General features: G+C 41.9%; 1 protein-coding gene across 1 annotated transcript in view; it reads right to left on the bottom strand.

Moving 5' to 3' along the window:
- csmd3b (CUB and Sushi multiple domains 3b) overlaps positions 1 to 21,341 on the bottom strand; it is a 2,128,577-nt gene that overhangs the window by 2,085,677 nt on the left and 21,559 nt on the right. The window lies entirely within an intron of this gene.

Here is a 21,341-nt window from a genome sequence, read left to right as displayed (position 1 = left end):
CTATGAGCAGCAATCAGTTGATGAGTAAACATTCTATATCAAAAATCATTCAGGTAATTGATTACAAAACCACTGACCATGGATAAGCGACTGGGTGAGTGAAGATTCAGGACAACTCTTCAGTCTCCCCGTTGAGAGTTTGTGTGACATTTCTATTTCCCACATCATCTGCTGATCATTTGATCGAGACTTAGTGGGAAGTTGTGGGCAGTTTTGGACTGTCAACTCAGTCTCAAAATGAAACAATTTACCATATGGTGCTTTTGAGCCTGGTGATTAGAGAAGAATTTTTCATAGCTTTTAAATGATACAAACCAGTGTCAAAAGAACAGCATTGTTACTGCAGCATCATGTGTTTCAATAATTGCAAAAAATGTAGCACATCATATAAAAAATGTTCCAACTGCTTCATTCAATTACTTTGTAAAGTTCAGCAACTGATATATTTGCATTTCCAATGTTCTAACGAGAAACTACGGTCAACATTTGTCACTGAATGAAATTTCATTGTACAACTGGCTATGCAGTCAATCACTGCAAACTTCAGGTTGCCTTTAACTTAATTTAAATGATTTGTAGAATTAGATCGAGCAGGGCCAACGTTGCTGTTTGGCTGAATGCTGAGAAAGAAACCTGGAAGCGTGCACTGGTAACATTTGGCCTACTCCTACAAACATACAAACTAGAAGCTGGAAGCAGCCACTCAGCCCCTCAAGCTTGCTCTGCCAATCAATAAGATCATGGCTGATCTGATTGTAACATCAACTCCATATTCACACCTATCCCCAATAACCTTTCATCCACATGCTTATCAAGAATCTATCAAGCTCTGCCTTAAAAATATTCTAAGACTCTGCTTCCACCGCCTTTTGAGGAAGACAGTTCCAAAGCCTCACCATCCTCTGAGAGAAAAAATTTCTCCTCATCTCTGCCTTAATTGAGCAACCCCTTATTTTTCAACAGTGACCCCCAGTCCTAGATTCTCCCACAAGAGGAAATATCCACTCCACATCCACCCTGTCAAGACCCCTCAGGATCTGAAAGGTTTCAATCAAGTCATCTCTTACTCTTCTAAACTCCAGCAGACACAAGTGTAGCCTGTCCAACTTTTTCTCAAAAGACAACCTGCCCATTCCTAGTATTAATCTAGCAAACCTTCTTTGAACTGCTCTAAGTGCATTTACATCCTTCCTTAATCAAGTAGACCAATACTGTACATAATACTCCAGGTGTGGTCTTACCAATGCCCTGTACAACTGAAGCACAACCTCCCTACTTTTGTATTCAATTCCCCTCACAATAAATGATAACATTCTATTAGCTTTCCTAATTACCTGCTGTACCCGCATATTAGCCTTTTGTGATCCATGGACAAGGACACCCAGATCCCTCTGAATCTCAGAGCTCTGCAATCTCTCACCATTTAGATAATATGCTTTTTTAAAATTCTTCCTGCCAAAATGGGCAATTTCACATTAGCCCAGATTAAACCCCATTTGCCAGATCTTTGCCCACTCACTTAACCTATGTCCCTTTGTACCCACCTTACGTTCTCTTCACAAATTGCTTTCCTACCTATCTTTGAGTCATCAGCAAATTTAGAAACAGTACCTTCGGTCCCTTCATCCAAGCTATTTATATATATTGCAACAGCACTGAACCCTGTGATGTACCACTTGTTACATCCTGCCAACCAGAAAAAGACCCATTTATGTCAACTCTCTGCTTCCTGTTAGCCAGCCAATCTTCTATCCATGCCATTATGTTACCCCTATGCCATAGCTTTTATTTTCCGCAATAAACTTTGATGTGGCACCTTATCAAATGCCTTCTGGAAATCTAAGTGCAGTACATCCACCAGTTTCCCTTCATCCACAGCACATGTGACTCCTTCAAAGAACTCCAATAAATTGGTTAAACATGATTTCCCTTTCGCAAAACCATGTTGACTTTGCCTGATTGCCTTGAATTTTTCTAAGTGCCCTGCTCTAACATCTTCTAAAAATAGCTTCTAACATTTTCCCTATGACAGATGTTAGGCTAACTGGCCTAAAGAGTCCTGCTTTCTATCTGCCTCTCTTTTTGAATAAAGGAGTTACATTTGCTATTTTCCAATCTAATGGAACCTTTCCTGAATCTAGGGAATTTTGGCAAATTAAAACCAATGCAGCAACTAACTCACTAGACACTTATTTTAATACCCTACAATGAAGTCCATCAGTACCTGTGGAATTTGTCGGTCCGCAGCTCAACAATTTGCTCAATACCACTTCCCCAGTGATTGAAATTTTCTTGAGTTCCTCCCTCGCTACCATTTCCTGATTTACAGCTATTTCCGGGGTGTTCCTTATGTCCTCTATAGTGAAGACCAATGCAAAACACCTGTTCAATTCATCTGCCATCTCCTGACTTTCCATTACTAATTCCCCAGACTCACATTCTAAAGGTCCAATGCTCACTTTGTTAACTGTTTTCTTATTTAAAAATCTATGGAAACTCTTACTATCTGTCTTTCTATTTCTAGCTAGTTTTCTCTCGTACTCTATTTTTTCACTCCTTGTTAATCTTTGGTCATTTTTGCTGTTATTTATCTCCTGTCCAATTTTCTGATTGCCACCTGGCTTTGCGTAATTATATTATTTTTCTTTAAGTTTCATACTGTCTTTAACTTTTTTAGTTAACCATGGATGGTGGGTCCTCCCCTTGGAATTTTTCTCTCTCATTGGAATGTATCCATTCTGCATATTCTGAAATATCCCTTCAAATGTCTGCCACTGCATCTCTATTGAACTATCCCTTAACCTCAGTTACCAGTTCACTTTAGCTAGCTCTGCTTTCATGCCCTCATAACTGCCCTTATTTAAGTTTAAAATGCATGGACCCACTCGTCTGTCCCTCAAAATGAGTATAAAATTCAATCATATTATGATCGCTGCTACCTAGAGGTGCCTTCACAATGAGGTTATCAATTAATCCCATCTCGTTGTACAATACCAGGTCTGGTATAGCCTGCCCTCTGGTTGGCGCCAGAAGGTTCTGTTCTAAGAAACTATCCCGAAAACATTCGATGAACTCTTTATCCACACTACCTTTGCCCACCTGATTTTTCCAGTCTACATGTAGATGAAAATCCCCCACGATTACCACTGTGCTTTTCTGACAAGCTCCCATTACCTCTTCCTTTATAGTCTGTCCTACTATGTAGTTACAATTAGGGGGACTGTACACCATTCCCACAAGTGACTTCTTACCTTTATCATTTCTTATCTCAACCAAAACTGCTTCTATATCCTGGTTTCCTGAACTCTGTAATATGCTAATACCATCATTAATTAACAAATCCACCTCGTCTCCTTTTCCTAACTTCTTCTCCTTCCAAAATATCATGTACCCTTCAATATTCAGGTCCCAATCTTTGTCATCCTGTAGCCATGTGTAATGGCTATCAGATCATACTTATTTATTTCTATTTGCGTTAGAGTTCATCTGTTTTGTTTTGATGCTATGTGCATTCAGACACCTTTAGTTTTGTCCTTTTATTATTTTTGTAACATCTAGCCTTATCTACTGATTTACTCCTAGATTTGTACCATCTGTCCCTTCGTGTTGGGTCTGTTTATCATTTTTCATATTAGGACTTTTCTCTCTTGCCTTGTCTCTACTCTTCGATTTACCACATCTTCCCAAATTTGATCCCTTGCCCCCACCATTTAGTTTAAAACCCTCCCTACTTCCCTAGTTATGCGACTTGCGAGGACACCAGCCCCAGCATGGTTCAGGCGTAGACCGTCCCAACAGTGCAGATCCCACATTCCCCAATAATGGTGCCAGTGCCCCACAAACCGGAACCCACTCCTCCCACACCAGTCCTTGAGCCACACATTAATTTCTCTAAACTTAGTTGCTCTATGCCAATTTGCATGTGGCTCAGGTAATAATCCAGAGATTATTACTTTTGAAGTTCTGCTTCTTAATTTGTTGCCTAGCACCTCATACTGACAATGCAGAACCTCCTTCCTCATCCTGCCTATATTGTTGGTACCTACATGGACCTACATAAGACAACTGGATTCTCGTCCTCCCACTGTAAGTTTTTCTCCAACCCTGAGCAAATGTCCTGAACCTGGCACTGGGCAGGCAACTTTGCTGTCTGGATTCTCAGTCTTTGCTACAGAGAGCACTGTCAATCTTCCTCACTATACTGTCCCCTACCACCACTACATTCCTTTTTACTCCCTCGATTTGAATGGCTCCCTGTACCACAGTGCCATGGCTAATCTGCTCATCCACCCTGCAGACCCCACTCTCATTCAAACTAGCTGAACGAACCTCAAACCTGTTGGACAATTGCAGAGGCTCACACTCCTGCACTCCTACCCTCTGGGTCCACTTGCCTGCCTCACTCGTAGTCACACTCCCCTGACCGCCTCCTGGTACAAAGTGTCCAGGTAACCTACCCCCTCCCTGATGCATCACAATGTCTGCAGCTCAACCTCCGACTCAATGACTCTAAGCCGAAGCTCCTTATGCTACAGACGCTTACTCCAGGTGTGTTTTCCCTGGGACACACTGGTACACAGATGCCCCCACATGCTGCAGCCATGCCACATCACTTATCTTGACATCTTTATGTGCTTTAATTAATTACTTAATTATTTTATTCAATTATTTATTTTTTTAATGTATTTTACTAATCTTAACACAAACTCCTGTACTATTTTAAACCAGTCATCAGATACTCATCGAACAGTTAGCTTCTTAGCCTGTGGTAGAGCAAGAACCAAATCTTACAGGGTGAAAAAGTTAAAAAAAGCAAAGGGGGACCTCTCTACCCTCCTCACTGAGCTCCCTCAACTCACCAAACTCTCAGCACTCTGTTGAGGTTGCATTCCAGTTCAAGGTCACACTGAGACTTTCTGAGACTGCTCCTCTTAAAGGCAGCCTTCCCCTCTTAGGGGGGACCTGTACTCAGGTAAAGGAAGCTGCTACTGACTGCTTATGGTGATGCACAAATGGAGCACCTGTGAAGAGAGAAGGCCCCTAGGCCCATGGGCGTGGCATTGGAGGCTTTAGTGGTAGAGGTCAACAGGTAGAGGGGTCATGTTTCTGCAGGGGACCAGGAGGCTCCCAAGCATCACCCTCTGGGGAAAAAGGGAGCAGGTAGCCAGGGTGGGCAATTCCCACAGTCTAGCCCCAAGAACCTCTCAGCAGTGCCATAAGAAATTCAAAGTTCTCATGCAGTTGGTCAAGGTCAGTGAATGCAACTTCAAATAACATTCCCTACACACTACACAACCAACAGCTCATGCTGCTCACTGCACCACACCCCCAACACTCATCTTTCAGCAGGCCCCAGCACTCATGTCTAACATTCAGATGCTCCACCTCACCCTTTCAATGATACCAGCCTCACACCCTGCACCTTCCAGCTATTCAGCTGCGGCAGGCACACTAGCCAAATATGTTGCAACATAATCACTGACATCCTCACTTTCTGTGGCCCATAACCACCAAGAGCTGAGCAGAATGGGTTGGGGCCAAGGAGGCCTGCACCTCAAGTCCTGTGGAAGAGATGGTCATCTACATCATGGGGCTGGCTGCAACAGAGCCTGTTGTATCAGGTGTCATTTAGAACATTGAGGAGGTATGTTCTTGCCTTAGCCTCCTTCCCATCTCCCACCTCACCCTCATCCTCCTATATGGCATAATTGTGTCACCATGGAACTCGTTCTTCCACGCTACCTTCTTCCCTTATCCCAACCTTCCCCATCTGAATTTTTGCTTTCAGACCTCCATGAACTGGCGTCTGTACAGCTACAGCAGCCTCAAGGAAAACAGTGAGAGCTGCTGCAGACCCCTGAGGAAAAAGCTCTATGATTGGATCTGATACTCTTTAAAAAAAGTCTTCATTTGCTTTTCAAGTCAAGAACCATTCACTAACTAAGATGGGAGAGATGCAAAAATACCTGGAAAAACTCAACAGGTCTGACAGCATCTGCAGACAGGAATACAGATAATGTTTCGAGTCCGAATGACTCTTCATCAGAACTAAGAAATATAGAAATGAGGTGGAATATAAGCTGGTTGAGGGGGGTGGGACAGGTAGAGCTGGGTAGAAGGCCAGTGATAGGTGGATGCAAAGAAAAGATTGCCAAAGATGTCATAGACAAAATGATAAATGGGTGTTGACAGTGGTGATATTATCTAAGGAATGTGCTAATGATGACATTAAGGGTAGAAAGCAGGACGAGCAAGATAGCCCTAGTAGGGGTGGGGTGAGGGGAAGGGATCGAAATAGGCTAAAAGGTAGAGAAAAAACAATAGATGGAAATACATTTAAAAATAATGGAAATAGGTGGGAAATGGAAAAATATATATATTAAAAAATATATATAAAAATTATAAGCACATTCCTCAGCTAACTGTATTCCTCACCGCAGATGCTGTCAGACCTGCTGAGTTTTTCCAGGTATTTTTGTTTTTGTTTTGGATTTCCAGCGTCCGCAGTATTTTGCTTTTATATTATGGGAGAGACGCCACCTGCTTTCAAGCCTCCACAAATTCTACTCTCCAACTAGCCGCAGGAAGGTGAGAGTGGGAAGGGGATAAATTCACTAGTTGTTTCTTGCCTCTGCTTGGCATCTACAATCATGTCCCTGCCAACCTTTTTAAAAATCAAGAGCCCTTTCAGGAATAAACACCACCCTACTTTCATAACAGCTCTAATAGTCGAGTCTTTGGAAATAATTGCAGCTGACATTGTCCAAGTACAAATTAGAACAATGCAAAGCTTATCTGGGCAGTAAAAGCCACATTTAGCTCTCAGCATTATCACAATTTTAAATCAATAAAACAAGAGACAGTAAACCATTTATTAGGTCAGTTGACAATTTAAGATGACACAGCATCTTTTCCCAGTCACTGTTTGTTGGTGTACTCAAGTAGTGAGAATACATCAAAAGCTAACTACAATCACAAATACACCAGCACAAGATTACAAGAGAAATGCAGGTTTGTATGGCAAAATGACAGCTTCCTCCTTGTTGCGCTGACAGGGAAAGAAATCATCAATGGGTCGCACATTCAATATGCACTTATGCGAGTAGTTATTTCAGGATTCATAAGAGAGGTAACTGAGATTTAGGAAATGTAGGAAATGTTACGGCTACATTATAGACCCAATTGCAAAAAGCTACATAAACAAAAGACTTACACTATATAAATCCCCAGCATGGGTCTTTTGGGATTAAGAGCTCTTAAGGCAATACAAGGGCTATGCATGTACACTTCAAGCAAACTCCATCCTTCTTCCAGCTGTTGAACAGTTTCAAATCTATCACAATAAGATAGATACAGACCAGCAATTTTCTCTTCAAATTGTTGAACATTATTTATCCTGCTCCACTGGAAGAAAGGATGAAAAATGCAGATAAGTCAAGCAACTGTCCTTTGAATTTTACGAGTTCAAGCTTCTCAAAGAGATATTTATCAAGAAGAGTTGTGCAAATAGGTGGGAAAAGTTGGTAACTTATTTAAAGTGTGGGCCAAAGTGTCCATAAGTTCCATGTGCTTGAAAATGTATTGATTAAAAACTTTAATTGTAAAGATACTCAAGGCTATATTTTCCAGATCCTCCCCTATAGAGAGGGAGTTCACCTATCAACAAGAAGCTAGATTTTGGCTCTCAACTTGCCTGATTTGCCTCAGTAAAAAGTGCCCTAATACAAAGAGATTTTGCTCCATGTGGAGGGGGTTTGCTGCAGGATGGAGTCAGGCCCACTAACCGCAAAAGCAGAGCGTCAGCAGTCACAGAGGCAGGTGAGTGCTGAGGCAGGCTGGTCAGAAGACCCGCATTAGTTCGCTGGGAATTTGCCCCAGTTGTGTTAGAAGATTTTACGTTCTCTAGCCCTCACCCCTCACCTCTCCACTCACTCCCAATGTCTCCTTATACCTTCCATGTTAACTCATAAACCCCCCAACCAAACCCATGGCTCTTTATACTTTCCATGCCAATCCATGCCCCCTAGCTTCCCCCATGGTCCTTCATACTGTCCATGCCAAATCAATGCCAAGTCATGCCCCTTCCATGCCCATACACCCAGTGTGAACTCTGGACAGAATCAATGAACCACATAAAAGCAAGTGTGGGACTGCTGAGAGAAAAAAAAACGCTAATTCACAAATTTTATTTTGGAAAAAAAAGCTCATAACTCTATAAAAGCGTCAATCAGACAGATGATTAAAGCATCAATAACAGACGTTTCAAACACTTCATACTTCTTAATCCTGTCTAAATAAACATCATTTTATTCTTTCATGAGATGCAGTCATCACTGGCAAGGCCAGCATTTGTTGCCCGTCCCTAATTGCCCCTGACCTGCGTGGCTTGCTAGGCAATTTTGGAGGACTGTTTAAGAGTCAACCACATTACTGTGGATCTGCAGTCACATATAGGCCAACCAAGTAAGGATGGAAGATTTCCTTCCCTAATAGGACATTAATGAACTAGATGGATTTTTACAACAATTAACAATAGCTTACTGGTCACCATTACTGAGACAAGTTTTCAGTTCAAGATTGTTTTTTAAATTGAATTCAAATTCCATCAGCTGCCATGGTGGGATTTGAAACCCTGTCCCCAGAGCACCAACCTGGGCTTGTGGATTAATAACCCAGTGACATTACTACTAGGCCACTGTCTTGTCCTGAAACATTGAGATATTGACAAAATAGGTCAAAGGAAGAGCAGCTTATTATAACCACTTAAAGGCGTCAATCAAATCAACAATTCACTTAAGTTGTCAAAATAGAAACCCCTGCTGAGCTAAATTTGGCATGGGATCAGAACCAAGCATGCAAGATAGGCATGGAGGGCAGGGCTAAGACCTTTTCAACTTACATTTCAAAAGGTTCCCGAATCCACATTATGGTTCACTTCTCCTCTGAGGGGCCATGAGCCACAAGTCATCCAGAAGCTGGCCAAAATCCACAAAAATTGTGGGGGGCTGGAAGTTGCCTAACCCAGTAATCAAGCCAGCTAGTTCAGTAAAGCAGGATGCAGGCTCATTGCCCACACCCTTATCCTGCATTGGCAGAAATAGACTGTGCGTAAATGGTGGCGAGAACCACAAAATTGGGTCAGTTCGACCATTTTTAAAATCTCCTCATCCCCATCTCCTTTCTGACAAGGTAAGAGATATAACAATCTGGACCAAGGTCTTCTAAAATTTACCCTTAATGCAATATTAATTTCAATCTTCCTGATACGGCATTTAAGTTTTCTGTTACAGTCCAGGACTTTTCCAGACTATACGCTGCCAAATGCAATGCATAATTGCAGTTATATAAGCAGAATGAGCACCTTATGAACCAAAATCCATGTCTTTGCTCTGCATTGTGTTTCCAGGTTTAACAATTAACTCCTGATATTACTCACTGGAAATGAACAAAATATCCGTCATTTTCTTTGGTTACATCCAAAGACAATTTTGAAGATAAAGTAATGCATATAGTGACAACTTCTTGCTAATTTCCAAGGGGAACAATATACACTGGAAGACACATGAAGATACTAATGAAAAGTGAGAACCAAACTTACACAATATATGAACTGTACAAATCTGCCCTTCTAATTCTTTCAGTATGTTCTCAGTAACAGTTCCTGATGTGAGGGAGCTGCTCTGAAAGGAATGACTTTAGCTCTGCCTGCTGGGTCTAAACCAAGTGGGCAGTTAAAATCACCCATGGGGTTTACTGGACGAGGTGCCACTCTCCTGCAGGTTCTGATTTTAACCAGCTTCTCTGAGCAGCCAAGAAGGAGATCTGCCAGGTCCATGAAGATTGGACTCTGATCACATCAGGATTTGACCCCATCTTTGAGTAGAGAAACCATTGTGACTGTACCGCTAGGGGGGAAAAGTAATGGGGCTGGGAGAGGACAATGCAGGTAAATAGTTTTAAATGCTTTGAGTCTTTTTGCAAAGCTGGGGGAAATAGGATTCCCCCACCTGTCCATGCCTTGGACATTCCCTAACAGAGAAGCACCAACACAGAAACAAGGCTGATGGCTGTTCCTGCATAGATTACTAGTATTGATGCAGATCCCCAGAAAACGCTTGATATCCGGTTTGAGACAGATGAAGTCAATAGCGACCAAAAACATCTGTTTTATTAACAAGATGGAACAATTCAGCATTGGGAAAATCATTGAATGTTATGGGCTGGATATTAGGGAGGGATTGAGGGTGGGGTGGGGGGGGAGACAGTACTGTTTTGAGGAGAGGAAACTCAGAAATACTTGCTCCCTGAAAGCCCAGCAGAAGATCTTTACTGATTTTTCTTCTGTTGGTTTCCTGACCACAGCAGCTGGAACACAAAGCTACAGCAAAGCTGGCCTGAGAGCAGTCGGTCGAATCGAGGGGGGAGGCAGTGATGAGAGAGATTGTGGCGGGGACTGGTGGTTGGAGGGATTCAAACAGGAGAGGATCTGAAGGCATGGGTGGGCTGTCCAATCATGGGTCGGGGTCCAATCTTATGGGACAGATGCCGGTCGTGGGGAGCAGGTGGTGGTCAAGGGTCTATTTGTGATGGAACTGGCTGGTGGTGGCCGAAGGATATTTTTGGTGGGTGGGGGGGATGCAATTGGGAGCTGGGGAAGACACAGTTGGTGGCCTGGAACAGGTCTGATCATGGGAGGAACACACAGATCACAGAAGGGTGGAGGTAGGGGCAAGAGTGGGAGTGGAGGAGTTCACTAGGTAGCTTCATGGGTCTGAAAGAAAGACTCCTGCTTGTCCTGGCCCACCACCACAAAGGCACTTACCTCATGGATTCAATTCTACTTGCTTTCTTTCCACCTTACTAGCTGTCAGATTTCTCAAGGTCAATAATAGCCAACCACCTGTGCTTAAAAATAGAATTATTATTAAAAAGGCAAACAGCCTAATTAAAATATTTTAATAATGGACCCGCCTTTTGTCAGAGCATTGGTCATCTGCCCCTCATCCTAACTCCCTTATAACTGGAAGCAGGTGTGGTTCGAAATGAGTTGGGCTCCTGTTTCAGGATTTTAGATCTTTAGGTTTTTATCCTTCCCCTTGAAGCAAACCCACTCATTTTCAAAGGGTTACATTCCTCCTCAACGGTTTTAATCAATATCGAGTCTCTGATTAAACGATAATCATGTGCAGAATCAATTGTACCTTAGGCAGAATATGAGGTTCTCAGGCAAAAACGAATCATGGTTAGATTATTTCATGAGGTACGACGACATGGCACTATGAATAAATTTAAAATGAACCAAAACAGATAAAAGACAAAAGAAAGACTTGCATTTATATAACCCTCTTGAGGACCACCAGTTGTATCAAAGTGTTTTGCAGCCAATGAAGTACTTTTGAAGTGTAGCCACTGTTGTAATGTAGGAAGCAAGGCAGCCAATTTGCTCACAGCAACCTTCCACAAACAGCAATGTGATAACGATCAGATAATCTGTTTTTTTTGGGTGATGTTGATTGAGGGATAAATATGGGCCAGGGTACTTGGGATAACTCCACTGCCCTTCTTTGAAATAGTGCCATGGGATCTTTTACATCACCCAAGCAGGCAGTTGGAGCTTCAGTTTAAAGTCTCATCTGAAAGACAGCACCTCTGACACTGCAGTACTCCTCCCATGGTGTTGTACTGGAGAGTCAGCCTTGATTTTTGTTCGCTGGATTTGGACTTTAATATCGAAAGCTTACATCAATACATTTAAACCAGATGAATGGATGAAAAGTGGTTAGGCACTCAGAAACTGTGCTGTATTGAAGGAAAAGTAAAACATTTCCAGATGCCCAAGAATTTTTCAAAACTTTCTGCATAATAGATTCTGTAAATCTGTGGAAAATGTCAAGAAAGAAGGAAAAATGAATAAACTTCCTTAGAACCAGGAGCACCTACAAGATCCACTGCAGGAACTTACCAAGGCTCCTTTGACAGAACCTTCCAAACCTGTGACCTCTACCACCTAGAAGGACAAGGGCAGCAAATGCATGGGAACATCACCACCTGGAAGTTTCCCTCCAAGTCACACACCATCCTAGCTTGGGATTATATCGCTATTCCTTCACTGTTGCTGGGTCAAAATCCTGGAACTCTATTCCTATCAACAGTGTGGATGTACTTATACCACATGGACAGCAGTGGTTCAAGAAGGCAGCTCACCACCACCTTCTCAAGGGCAACTGAGGATCGGCAATAAATGCTGGCCTAGACAGCGACACCCACATCCCATGAACCAATAATTTAAAAAAAAAACAGAATGTGCGTAGAGAACAAAACCATTTCTCAGCCAAATATCTTAAGACAAAGGCAAACAGAAGATTTATAATATAGGTGCAGCCACTAGTTATTCAGGTGTGGTGACTCGGCCATCCCAATTGTAGCAATCTAAATGAAAATGCGTTAGCTGCTGTTTGGTTGTGTTGGCATACGAGTCTTCAATAAATCCATCAGCTTCAAGTGAGGGTTGCATTCTCACACTTGAGGCAAATGGATTCATTGAAGGTCAACATGTCAACTGTTCTGTTACAATTAAGATATTAATTTAAAAATAAATAGTGGAACTTGGATAGTCTGAGTTGCACTCATGACCCATGTTCAAATGAAGCTGTTAGCAGAAAAACAGAGGTTTAGCATCAAGATCCCTCAATAATAGAAAGGTACAAATGTCAAATAATGTTAGAACATAGACTTGTTCCAAGATCTTCAAAGCATACAACTTCTTGCACTGAATCACAAGGGCCTTATGACAAAAGAATGGTACATCATAACCCATTCGTGTCAAGTAACAGAATGTCCTCAAAAAGGGAAGTTCAAAGACATTTTGCACTTTTAAGTTTACCCTAACAAATTTGCAGAATTCTAAACTAATCAACGTGCATATTATCAAGAATGCTGATGAAAAATGTTAGCACCCTGACTGACTATGGTGCTGATGATGAAAGGCGATTACTTTAAAAAACACGGAAACATTGATATAATGTCACCAAAGATGTCAAAATTGCTCCCCACTTCACAATATGCTTCCTGATCTAAAACAAGGTAAATTTATTTACTGCTCTGCACTCAGGGATACTTTGGTATGTTGAAATACAGGAAAATGTGAGTATCATGACTGTTTTTTAAAAATCTATTTTTCTAAACCTATTTCAAAATCTTCTAGCTAAGAGGAGGCTTCATATGGCACATTTTCGTTATTTGTTTGTGGGATGTGGGTGTCGCTGGCAAGACCAGGATTTATTGCCTCTGCCTAATCGGCCTTAAGAAGCTGGTGGTGGGTCTCCTTCTTGAATTACTGCAGTCCATGTGCTGTTAAGCGGAGAGTCTCAGGATTCTCTCACAGTGACCATTTCTAAGTTAGGATACTTTGCAACTTGGAGGGAGACTTGCAGGTAGTGCTGTTTCCATGCGCCTGATGCCCTTGTCCTTCTCGGCAGAAGAGGTCGCAGATTTGGGAGTTGCTGTTGAAGAAGCCTTGGTGAGTTGTTGGAATGCATTGTGAACACAGGGAGGAAGCTGTTGTTAGAGAAGATGTCCGTTTGTCTACCCATCTGTTATCTCACCTCAATTGTTATACTATCCTAGTGGAACCCCCACAGATTTTCAGGCCTCATGACTTTACATTCCACAGTCGTTATGAAAGTGTGTGGTTCAACACTACAGCATAACCAAAGTATTTTGAAACTGAAATGATAGAGCCATGATTGTCCCTCATATAATAGTTTCTATGTTATATGTTTTTGTAGGCCTTTAGGAAAATTATATTTTAAGACCAGCTTTAGATAGCATTTTTATATTAAAATGACCTTGCCTGACGTCTGGATAAGCAAAATTCCTATCTTAAGACAGTTACACCTCCAGAGGCTAACTAGCCCAGCCAATTTCCAGCAGTGTTGATGTTTCCTTCTATTGAGAAATCAGGTGCACAGAAGTTACTTTGTGTCTTTGAATTGTTAAGCAATATTAGTTTGCAGGCATATATTGCACATTGGCATGGCTCTTAACGACAAGAAAGCAGACTAGATGTTTGAAGAGCAAGTGATGTGCCAAAAGTAAATAACACCTACGAAATACCTGGAATTCGGCTGTTCGCACCCTACCTATTTCAATGGTAAATTGATTCATCACGTGATCACCTGCTCAGCAAGTTGAATATTCCCGACCTCGAGATGGCATGCTAGGAGGCGGGGGGAAGGGGAACAGGAAATAGCAGGGTGTTGCGTTGGGATGGCTCCCCCAATGCATTACCTCCACAGAGCAAGTTTCCCAGAGGCGGGCCAACAGGTGGATCAGCTGCCCACTCAATGGAAGCAGACAGGCAATTGAAATAATTAAAGCCCCAGTTGGGGGTGATTTTTCACACTCGATATTTTGCAGGCAGCAGACCGGCCATCCACTGTATATGGAGGCTGCCAGCCCAATGGAGGAGGCTTCCTTTTGGCAGTCCAAGGGGCCATTGGAGCTGAAGGTTCCATTCCCCAATGAAGGAGCATTGACAACAATGGATACGCCCATTGTCCCAACGATCCAAGCGGAAGGTTTTCCCCTCCGATCTGAAGGGTCTGTTGCCTCCATCCCTCTTAAATTATTTACTTTGTAGATTTTGAGGGTGCTCCATGTCAAGGCACTGTTGAATTCTCCAAGCTACCTCAGCAACGCTTACCTCTCCCACTTGGACTGCCAAGACTCCAGAGTTGCTAGCCCTCTGATTGGCTTGCAGCATCAGGGGCCCAATCACTTTCCTTAGTCAGATGGCAAGCTTGGAGGTGGCCAATTCGAGGTTGGCTCTGGGAATATCACTGTGCTGTTCTCGCTCCTGGCAAGTGTGGGCTCTGGACTTCCATTTGATCTGAATGCTGGGGTCCCGAAGCCTGAGAGGAAAGTCAGGCTCTTGACTTGGTGTATTGAAGCTTGCTTCAGGATTATTTATTCATGGGATGTGGTATCGCTGGCCAGGCCAGCATTTATTACCCATCCCTAGTTGCCCTAGTTCAGGGGGCATTTAAGAGTCAACCACATTGCTGTGGATCTGGTGTCACATGTAGGCCAGACCAAGTAAAGACAGCAGATTTCCTTCCTTAAAGGACATTAGTGAACCAGATGGGTTTTTAAAACAATTGACAATGATTTCATGGTCATCATTAGACTTTTAATTCCAGATTTTTATTGAATTCAAATTTCACCATCTGCCATAATGGGATTCGAACCCAGGTCCCCAGAGAATTACCCTGTGTCTCTGGATCACTAGCCCAGTGATAGCACCATTATGTCACCACATCCCCATAGATAGTTTCATTCATCCATTTCTAATGAATAAACTCAATTAGTTTTGTCCCATCCTTCAGAGTAGACAGAAGCACATGGTCAACCCATGTGGCAAAACGTCAGTAATAAGTCTTGCTGCATTGTTACCCCATCACTGTAATAGAAGCCTACAAGTTTCAGAATAATATTACAGCACAATGTGTCTGGAGGAGGTCGTGTATCTGCACATAAATTGAAAAGAAGCATTCGCTGTTGTTGTCCCAGTTTACTGAAACTTAAGTAGCATAGGTTTGGGAAGAAAAATATCACTGCAAAGTGGCCACCAACCATCTGAAGCTGTTTTGAAAGATGGTATAATTAGCGTATCCAAGAAGCTTCAGAGAATGATGTTACTCTACAAAAATATAACTTTGATGGTGTGCACAAGAAATTCAAAGTGATTCTGAGATTTTCTGATTGATTTATTAAGCACAACCTCACTAAAGTCACGTGGATAGATACATTCAAACATAAAGACATCAGTATGTTACTTGCTGTCGTCTGAGGATATAAAGATCAAGGGTCCATGAGACTACTGGAATAGAAGAGGTCCAATATTGTTGAAAATGACAAGAGACGGATTGCCACCACAGATTGCTGAATGCTTCAACATTAGAAAAGAACTAATGTTGAAAAGGACGTTGAATTGTTATTTCCTTGTGTGTAAATGTTAAAATAGAAAAAAAGCATCACTTGACACACTGAAATCCAAGGCCATCTTCAAAAAGCCAAGCAGTCCCAGATGAGCAAAATATATCAACATGTACATGCCGAGGGGTCAAGCAGCTGCAAGTTAAAGAAGGAACATGAACCTCATGAACCACGAGACACTAGATAGACCTTGAAAACCAAGGCAATTGTTCAGTCAGATTTCCCAGCTGTCACAGTCTCCATGACCAACTAGATAAGCACACAATGTTAAAATTGCAAAAAGGCATTCCAGAGAAGAGCATACCAGGCTAGTACTGGCTCTCACCGGGCTCTATTTGATTGGTGTAGCATACCAACTGAGGTCCAGAGCACCTCATCAGCAAAAGCACATTTTACAAAAAAACTAACAAGGACCAGTAAAGTTGTGTGATCTTACATTTGTAAGATAAGATAAGGTAAGAGATAAGGTAGAGGCATTTTAACCTCTAAGGTTGGGTGGATTAGGAGCAAGTAGAAAGATAAAAACTTTAAATTCTCAAACCTGATACCTACCCACTTCCAACCAGCCCTCAGGAACTGGTCAGTCACTAAACTATCTTAAGGATGCATGCTTCGATACAATCTGAATTTTTATTTATAGCTGTGGAGGCTGGCGTTCCCAGGCCTTGGATAAAATGGAGCAAGATCTACAGGAAACCCTCATTTCAGTCTTTCTCATCTGAAAGTTCTTCCTGCCTCCCTTCCCATCTCTGTGTAAATATTGGGGCTATTGTGATGGCTCGAATTGAATATGCTGGAATGGGTGAACTGCTCATCATTTGATACACAGTATTGGAACCCTTAGCAAAGAAGGTAGTTAATATTCAGCATCATCATAAAGTTTTAGATCAATTACCATAAAATCTTCGACTTGTTTCCTCTGCTCTTTAATTGTTTTATCATTGACAACCACATAGTAGAATTATGAGCTGAAAGGACCATGTCAACATCACATTCTTTCCAGTAACCTTTGTAACAATGCAGTTATGGGTGTTCATGGAGTACTTTCTCGTCACTAATTTTGTTTTGGCTAGACTGGTACTAGATAGAGCACTTTCTCAGTCCTCCAGCATTCCCCCACCCAACATCAGAAGGATAGCACCACAAAGAAAGATGGTCACTGTGTACACGTTGCAAATGACAAAACAAATTCCCATTCCAATTTGCTCATTTTGCCAGTTAAACTATTAGATGTCAATGATTATGGATTCATGGTGTAACATCAATTTGTTTACATGCTTTAGAGACATTGGGCTGAATCTTCGGCTCGGCGAACAAGGGTGGGGCCCGCTCGCCAAGGTGTAAAATGATGCGGGTTGACGTTGGGCATGCGTCCCGATGTCACCGTGCATCGTTTAGATTTCCAGTATGGCAGGCACGCAGCCAACTCGACTGCGTGCCCACTGAACTGTCAAAGGCCTGTTAAGGCCATTAATTAACTAATTAACCCAATGGGAAAGCTGCCCGTCCAACTTTAAGGTTGGCGGTCAGGCGAAGAGCCCAGGCGGCCTTCACATTTTTCATGGAACCTCATCCACGGGCAGGATGAGGTTTCATGAAGGGTTTATAAATCATATCACTGTCACATGAGGGGACATATCTTAATTTTGTTTCGTTTATCAAAATTTTTAAAACTTAAAACTTATCTCCCTGAGGCACCTCTGCGCCTCAGGGAGATTTCTGCGCTCTTTCTTGTGCATGCGCGAAAGAGCGCACTCCCGACTCAGGGAATGCCCCCCCACCCCCACCCGCACAGGGAGCGCACAGTGCTTCCGGGTGCGCGTCACGCTGGGCGGGCCTTAATTGGCCCGCCCATGTAAAATGGTGGCATGAACCCAAACGGGGGTGCCGATCAGGTCTGCGCCCACCCCCGCACAACCCCCCCGATGGGAGGAAAATTTTCTCCATTGAAACCAATATTTAACTGCCAGTTGTCTGTTTTCCTGAAAAGTGGCTGCCTGCAGTTACAAATCAAGAGTCACTTGAGATACCTATTGTTGCTCAAGGGCTGCCTGATCAATTTTGCATTCAGGTCCCTAAATATGTGAGGATCCTGCCTGCCTGAAGCAGGTGGAAGGCTCCTTAGATATGCAAATTAGGGTCTTACTCAGGGTGTTGACTGCAATTTTCAAGTGCAAATGGCAGGTTGTGTGCTATGCATGCTCTATCCATTTTCATCAGGCAATTGGAGTCTTAAAGTGAATTACTGATGGAGCAGCCTCCTCTCTGAGGTCAGCTCATACCTCACCTTGGCATGACTTGCCAGGCAGCCTCGCAAGGAATCAGGCTAATTTACCACCTTTGACATTACCTTTATTCAGCAAGGGCACTGCTGGATAAAAGTAACCTTTACTGATTGACATTCATGAGGTTTGAAGTCATTGTTCTAGCACTTGATTGATTTATTGAAAAAAACATTATTTGAGACCCATTGAAACAAAATTAAATATGAACAGCACACACAGACACAGAGACCTTGAAAATGCCAAATGGTTTAGAACATCTATTGACTATAACATAAGAGATAAGTAACAACCTGTGTTACTCTCAACAAGCTTGCATACAAAAAATAATCAGTAACAATGCATTAAAAGAACTATCATCTTTCATTCATCACATTGGAGGTGTCACACCTGGGATAAGAAGGCCACTTATCATAAGAAATGCAGAAGGTCAACACATGCATCATGGTATGTTAACAAATAAAGTGTCCATTTTCTCCCAAGGCAAATTTCAAAATTAAAAATAGCTCACTGTTGTTTTGTTGCTGTGGCTCTAGCAGTGGAGAGAATCTGCCACATTAGAAGAAAACAAAATTAAAATTGGGAAAATTTATGTCTGATGTTTATTATTAAGTAAAAGTGCCAGGAAACAATAAATATGGTCTGAGGGATAGCCATTATGGAGATGTGGTTTCAGGGTGAAATGGATTGGGTCCTGAATATTGATGGGTATATGATATTCAGGAAGAATAGGAAGCTAGGTAAAGATGGAGGGGTAGCATTGGTTAATCAAGGATGGCATTGGGGCAGTAGTTGGAGATGATCTTGGCTCAGGAGATCAGGATATAGAATTGGTTTGGGTGGAGATGTGGAATAATAGAGGAAAGAAGTCACTAGTGGGAGTGGTCTACAGGACCTCTAACAGTGACCATAATGTAGGACAAAGTAAACAAGAATAAATATTGGGCGGTTGTGATAAAGGGGCAGCAATAATCATGGGTGATTTTAATCTACATAAAAACTGGAAAAATCAGATTGAGAGTAATAGCCTGGATGAAGAGTTCATAAAATGCTTCCGAGATGGTTGCTTTTAGAGCAGCACATTCTGAAACCAACCAAAGAGCAGATTATATTAGATCTGGTATTGTGTAATATGGCAAGATTAATTAATGACCTCAGATTGAAGGCACCCCTCGTTAGCAGCAATCACAATATGATTGAATTTCATATGCAGTTTGAAAGGGAGAAGAATGGGTCTAAGACTAGCATTTTAAACTTAAATAAGGGCAACAATGTAGGCACGAAAGCTGGCTGGCTAAAATGAATGGGATATTAGGCTACAGGATAGATCAATAGAGAAACAGTGGCAGACATTTAAGGGGATATTTCAGAATACTCAGCATAAGTAGATTCTTACTATAAAGAAAAATTCTAAAGGGAGGGCCCACCATCTGTGGTTAACTAACGAAGTTAAGGAAAGCATCAAACTTAAGGAAAAAGCATAGAACTGTGCAAAGATGAGTGGCAGGTCAGACAATTGGTCAGAATATAAAGAACGGCAGAGAACAACTAAAATGTTAATCAGGAGAAAGAAATTAGAGTATGAGAGGAAGCTAGCTAGAAATGTAAAAATGGATACTAAGAGTTTCTACAGGTATTTAAAAAAGGAAAAAAGTAAGTAAAGTGAGTGTTGGTCCTCTAGAGAGTGACAGTGGGGAGTTAATAGTAGATAATAAGGAAATAGCAAATGAAATGAACAAATATTTTGCTTCTATCTTCATGATAAAGTATACAAAAAACATTCGAGCAATAGGTGTAAATCAGGATCTGGAAGGGAGAGGAGAATTTGGTGAAATTACCATCACTAGGGAAGTGGTACTGAGCAAATTGATGGAGCTGCAGGCTGGCAAGTCTCTGGTCCTGATAGACTTCATCCTAGGGCCTGAGAAGAGGTGGTTAATGAGGTAGTAGATGTGTTGGTGTTAACTATCCAAAATTCCCTAGACTCGGGAAAGGTTCCATCAGATTGGAAAGCAGCAAATATAGCCCTTCTATTCAAGGAGGGAGGGAAGCAGTAAATGGGAAGCCATAGGCCAGTTAACTTGATGTCTGTCATGGGGCAGGTGTTAGAATTGATCATTAAGGAGGTTATAGCTGGGCATTTAAAGAAACCCAAGGTATTTGACAAGAGTCAGCATGGTTTTGTGATTGGGAAATCATGTTTAACCAATTTATTGGAGTTCTTTGAAGGAGTAACGTGCGCCGTGGATAAAGGGGAGCCTGTAGACGTGTTGTACTTGGATCTCCAGAAGGCCTTTTCTAAGGTGCCACATTGAAGGTTATTGCAGAAAATAAAAGCTCATGGTGTAGGGGGTGACATAGGAGCATGGATAGAAGATTGGCTGGCTGGCAGAAAATAGAGAGTATGTATAAATAGGTCTTTTTCTGGTTGGCAGGATGTGACTAGTGGCGTCCCACTGGGTTCTGTGCTGGGGCCTCAGCTTTTTACAATTAATATCAATGGCATAGATAAGGGGGATGAAAGCATGGTAGCTAAATTTGCAAATGACACAAAGATAGGTAGGAAAGTATGTTGTGAAGAGGACATAAGCAGGTTGCAGATGGATATAAATAGGTTGAGTGAGTGGGCAAAAAATCTGGCAGATGGAGTATAATGTAGGAAAATGTGAAGTTGTTCACTTTAGCAGGAAGAAGAAAAACGCAAAGTATAACTTAAACAGAGAACGACTGCAGAAGCCTGAGGTGCAGAAGAATCTAGATGTTCTCATGCATGAGTCACAAAAAGTTAATATGCAGGTAGAGCAAGTAATTAAAGCAGCTAATGAAATGCTATCCTTTATTACGAGAAGAATTGAAAATAAAAGTAAGAATGTTATACTTTGGTTACACATGGAATTGGTGAGACCACATCTTGAATATTGTGAGCAGTTTGGTCTCCTTACTTAAGGAAGGATGTAAGTGCATTGAAGGCGGTTCAGAGGAGGTTTACTATATTGATAGCTGGAATGCGCAAGTTGTCTTATGAGGAAAGATTGGACAGACTGGGTTTGTTTCCACTGGAGT

The sequence above is a fragment of the Cetorhinus maximus genome, chromosome 4 (assembly GCF_964194155.1).
Source record: "Cetorhinus maximus chromosome 4, sCetMax3.hap1.1, whole genome shotgun sequence".
NCBI lineage: Eukaryota > Metazoa > Chordata > Chondrichthyes > Lamniformes > Cetorhinidae > Cetorhinus > Cetorhinus maximus.
The sequence above is the reverse complement of the archived record's forward strand: the minus strand, read 5'-3'. Positions and strand labels throughout refer to the sequence as shown.